General features: G+C 36.4%; 1 non-coding gene across 1 annotated transcript; it reads left to right on the top strand.

Moving 5' to 3' along the window:
* The first annotated feature begins 4,990 nt into the window (after positions 1-4,990).
* Positions 4,991-5,179, top strand: LOC115522692. Its single transcript, XR_003971572.1, has one exon. It is a non-coding gene; the product is annotated as a U2 spliceosomal RNA (small nuclear RNA).
* The last annotated feature ends 228 nt before the right edge of the window (positions 5,180-5,407 follow it).

Genomic DNA, 5,407 nt, shown 5'->3' with positions numbered 1-5,407 from the left:
GAAACAACTAATAAACCTGTTTGATATAAAATACGGTGGTCACTCCTCAACTACATCAGTAAAATATTATAACACTTGACAATCTTCTTGCTTCAGCTTGTCTTTTGCTGGCAGTAGTTGCTTTTGAAATTAAATCTTACTTCCTGCCCCCAACTTTCTTTTGTTGAAATCAAAACAGCTGCTTCATGAAGGATTATATAATAGTTTTTCCATAAAATACTGTTTCTATTCAGGAAATCGTTTACTGTTGAAACTGTATCTTCTCTGAACCCATTTCTTGTAGCACATTCCAAAAAGTCGTGTTCTTTATTTCATTATTGAAAAAGAATCTAGCAAATACGATCACTGTCTCAGAATACTTAGAATCACTTAGTACCAGAATACTTGGATTACTTTATATCAGGTGTGATTGATTGGTGGCCATAATGAAGATGCCAGTGTCATTTTGTGTGTTAAGGAAATCTATATATTCTATTACCTTATATTATACTTAAAATACATACGTATGATACAGATTAAATACAAAAAGAGCTCCTAATACGTTCTTCTTAGATCATCACTCCTACCTCCTGGGGTCGAGTCACCTCCATTTTAGAAACCACTATACAGTCTTACTGAATTATTATTGTTTTTTTTGTTTTGTTTTGTTTTTTTCAACGTTTATTTATTTTTGGGACAGAGAGAGACAGAGCATGAACGGGGGAGGGGCAGAGAGAGAGGGAGACACAGAATCGGAAACAGGCTCCAGGCTCTGAGCCATCAGCCCAGAGCCCGACGCGGGGCTCGAACTCACGGACCGCGAGATCGTGACCTGGCTGAAGTCAGACGCTTAACCGACTGCGCCACCCAGGCGCCCCTGAATTATTATTGTTAATGGACCTTTCAGAAGAGTTCCATTTCGTAGTGTATAATATTATTATATGAATCCATCTTAAAAATAAAGCACTTAGGGGACACCTGGGTGGCTCAGTTGGTTAAGCATCCATCTCTTGATTTCAGCTTAAGTCACGATCTCCTGATTCCTGAGATGGATCCCCACGTTGGGCTCTGCACAGTCAGTGCAGGAGGATTCTCTCTCTCCCTCTCTCTTTGCCCCTGTCCTGCCCCCGTTCACTCACTCACTCTCTCTTTCAAAATAAAAAACAAAGACAAACAAAAGTACTTGGGACAAGACATTCTCATTTTCTTAATGATTGGGAAATGATTTTTATAGAAGAAAAATATGTAAAGTGAGACTTCACAGCAAAGTGAGACCTAAATAAAATTCATTCTTCACCGCAATTGAAATTATAGACTTTTTTCAGAAACTTAAATTTGGATTTGCATTATGCTTTTGAGGATTATTGAAGGTGATTTAAAGGTACCAGTTAAACATTTAATTTAGTTATTCACTAGTTTTGATAGACATAATTTTTCCATATTCGTAGTGAGCATTTTTTTCCTGACATTTCTAGTGAGATCTAAAACATTTCTATGACTACTCTTTACCTTCCCCCACTCTCTCTCTACTTCTCCCTATCCTAGATAGTTACTTCTTCTAGAAGCAACTACAACCATAGGTAAATTTTGCCTTTTCTATAACTTTCTGTTAGTTGATTGTGCATATGTACTCTTTTATCCCTGACCTCTTGCACCCAGCATGATGTTTTTAGACACATGCATGTTATTGCTTGCGTTAGTAGTTTGTTTCTTTTTATTGTGGAGTAATATTCAATTTTACAAGCAGTGTGTACCATAGATTGTTTATCTAGTTTCCTATTAATGGACACCTGGGCTATTTCCAGTTTGGGACCATTGTGAAGAAAACTGCTATGAATATGTTTGTACAGGTCTTTTTGTGGACAGATGTTTCATTTCTCTTGGATAAAGGAGTCAGATTGCTAGGTCATAGGTAGATGTTATATCCTCTTTTAAAAACTTTGTATTGAGGGATGCCTGGGTGGCGCAGTCGGTTAAGCCTCCAAATTTTGGTTTTGGCTCAGTTCATGATCTCACAGTTCGTGAGTTTGAGTCCCGCATCAGGCTCTGAGTGGCAGTGGGGAGCCTGCTTGGGATTCTCTGTCTCCCTCTATCTTCTGCCTCCTTCTCTCTCTTTCTCTCTCTCTCTCTCTCAAAAATAAATAAACACTTAAATAGGAGTAAAAACAGTATTGAAGAAAAATATACAGAAAAGTACACATATCATAAGTGTACACTTTTACAACTTGACTGCTCTTCTGTAACCAGTACAGAGATGAAAAAAAGAAAAACACAGGTGTGCCAGAAGCCCCCTGCCCCACATCTGCTTCTCTATACCCCTGCCCCTCATGGCTAGCCACTACCTTGACTCTAATTCTGCTCTAAAGTTTTTTGGTTTGCTTGTTTCTTGAAAAATTTTTCTTCTACTTTATTGAGATATAATTTCCATATAATAAACTACACAGTAAGGTATACAATTTGATGTGTTTTCATACACACATGAAACCATCACTGCAATCAAGATAGTAAACATTTCCATCGTCCCCCAAAGTTTCCTCATAACTCTTTGCAAGTCATATCTCCCTTCCCCTCTGTCTCCAGGCAACCTGTCACTATAGATTAGTTTGCATTCTTAGAATCTTATGTGTAGAATCACTCAGTGTTTTTCTCTCTCTCTCTCTCCCCCCCCCTCACCTCCCCCTTCTCTCTTTCCCCCTCCCTCCCTCCTTCCCTCCCTCTCCCTGAGCTCTAGCTCTTGCCCATGCTCTAGCGCGCGCGCGCGCTCTCTCTCTCTCTCTCTCTCTCTGTGTGTGTGTGTGTGTGTGTGTGTGTGTGTGTGTGTGTGTGTGTGTATAATCTGGCTTATTTTCAAGTAGAATAATGATTTTTAGATTGTTCCATATTGTTGCTTATTTATCCATTCACCTGTTGATAGATATTTTGCTTCCATTTCTGGCTCTTACTAATAAAGCTGCTATAACATTTGTGTACAAGTCTCTTTTATTTGTATACAAGTCTCTTTTATTTCTCTTGGATAAATACCTATGAGAACATGGCTGAGTTATATAGGGTAGGTGTAATTTTAATCCTTCAAGAAACTGACAAACTTAGCCCAAGTTGTACACATCATTTTATATATTCAACAGCACTTGGAATTGTCAGTCTTTTGCCTTCTAGCCACTGTAATGCCAATGTAGTGGTATCTCGTTGTAGTTTTAATTTGCGTTTCCCTGATCCCCTGTAATGTTGAGCAACTTTTCAGGTTCATATTAGCCATTTGGGAAATGACTGCAAGTCTTGCCCATTTAAAAAATTGGGTTATTTTTTTTATTGTTTAGTTGTAACAAGTCTTTATATTTTCTCAATACAAGTCCCTCATCAGATATATTTGTGAATATTTTCTCTTAGTCTGTGACTTGCCTGTTTATATTTTTAGTGGTGTCTTTCAAAGAGAAGAAGTTTTTATATTGGACTTTATCAAAATATTTTTACTTTCATGGTTTAGTGTTTTCTATCCTTATACATCTTGACTTACACCAAAGTTGCAAAGGTATCTTATATTTTCTCCTAAGGGCTTTATAATTTTAGCCTTTACATTTCAGTCTGTGATCCATTTTGAATTGATTTTTGTTAATGGTTTGATAAAGAAGTGGAGGCTTCCCCACCCTCAATATTTATATGTTTGCTCCAGCATCTGTTAAAAAAAGCTTTGTACTTCAGTTTGTCAACTATATCTCAGGAATGGTAGAAAAACAAAACCTTTCCTTTTCAACTTACCTACTTTGACATCCTTGTTGAAATCATTTGACATTGTAAGAATGAGCCTATTTCTGGACTGTATTCTGTTACAATGATGGAATTCTCAATTCTTTTGCCATTACTACATTGTCTTGATTACTTAGCCTTAGAGTAAATCTTGAACGCAGGTAGTTTACCCCAGGTTCTTTTACCAGATTCTTTTGGCTGTTCTGGGTCATTTGCTTTTCCATGTAAATTTTAGAATCAGACATTGGGATATTGGCTATAATTACATAGTGAATACTTAGTTCAATATGGGGACAAGTGACGTATAATGACGTTCCATCTTTCAGTCCATTAATAATGGTATATCTGCCCATTTATTTAGGTCTTTAATTTCTCTAAACAGTATTTTTTATTTTTCAGTTGCCATGGAGTATGTTATGTGAACACTGCATGCTGTCCTATTTGTGTCATTTCTTACAGCCAAATTGTTATTTACACATGCTTATTTTTATGATATAAATTAAGATTTGGTATGAGATTTTCCATGTGAAAACCTTATCTAATGCATAGATGAAGGGACCATATATTTCGATGTGACAGTGCTAGAAACAGCAGAGATTAAACGGGTATCTTTAGAAACTGTAAAGTATAATTTTACAGCTGTATAGTTATTGGTGTAATTCTTTTGGCTTGTATAGTTGTGAATATTAATATTTAAAGAGGTTTATCTTTGTTAACATAATCCAATAATTTTAGAATCAAAAGTAAAACAGAATCTTATCAGGTTAATTGGGAAGTAAGTTTTTACAAGAGGATTTTGAGTTTGTAGTTTACCTTCTCCTTTTTCCCCCCTTTCATTAATATTAATGGAAATATGTGACATTTAGAGATGTATAAAGCAGAAAATAAAACTCTGTCCTACCACGCAGAAATGACTACAGTTTAAATTTTTGATATATTTTCTCACCTTTGTGTATGTATGTTATATAGCCATTAAGTATGCACAATTTAGTTTTGCTTCTTTCATTTAAAGTTTTATCACTGGCATTTTCCCATACATTAAATGCTTTAGGAATAATTTACAGCACCTGCATTATAATCCAGAATGGACATAAAACACACCCCAGTTTACTCAGGTTTGGTTTTTTTTTTCTTGTAGGATATTTAGTTGCCCCCCCCCCCATTTTTTCCCTGTTTTTTTTCCCCTTAATATTTGTCTTTAAGCATACTGTTCACAACTTTTTTTAATCCATCTTTGAATTTCATTTTAAAATAAATTTGTTTTTTTATCACTTCTAGGACTTTGGTTAAGATCAAGTGTGGTGTCTGTTCTTATCTGTTTAATATCCAATGCATCCTTTGTCCCAGGATAATATAGTAAGTAGATTTTTGGAGCAGGGAGATGGAATAGGAGCTTGCTCCATCTACTCCACACATTGACCTGGTATTGCAGTACCCCAGGAATGATGCACTTCCTCAGGGGAAATATTCAGGTGTCTAAAGTCAACTTAAACTGTGGGGAAATGTATCATCTGGGATTGTGTGCACTGGAATGCTTCTGTCTGTGAGTGTTGGGGTGGGTGGCTTGTGCCTGGGTTCCTGGAGGGGGAGGTGTATATATATATATATGCACGATGGTCATCTTCCACCCTAGGAACAGCATGAGTAGAAGTATGATTATACCTGTAGTGGAAGTGGAAATAAA

The sequence above is a fragment of the Lynx canadensis genome, chromosome C1 (genome assembly GCF_007474595.2).
Source record: "Lynx canadensis isolate LIC74 chromosome C1, mLynCan4.pri.v2, whole genome shotgun sequence".
In the NCBI taxonomy this organism is placed as follows: Eukaryota; Metazoa; Chordata; class Mammalia; order Carnivora; family Felidae; genus Lynx; species Lynx canadensis.
This window is presented reverse-complemented; position numbering and strand designations above follow the sequence as displayed.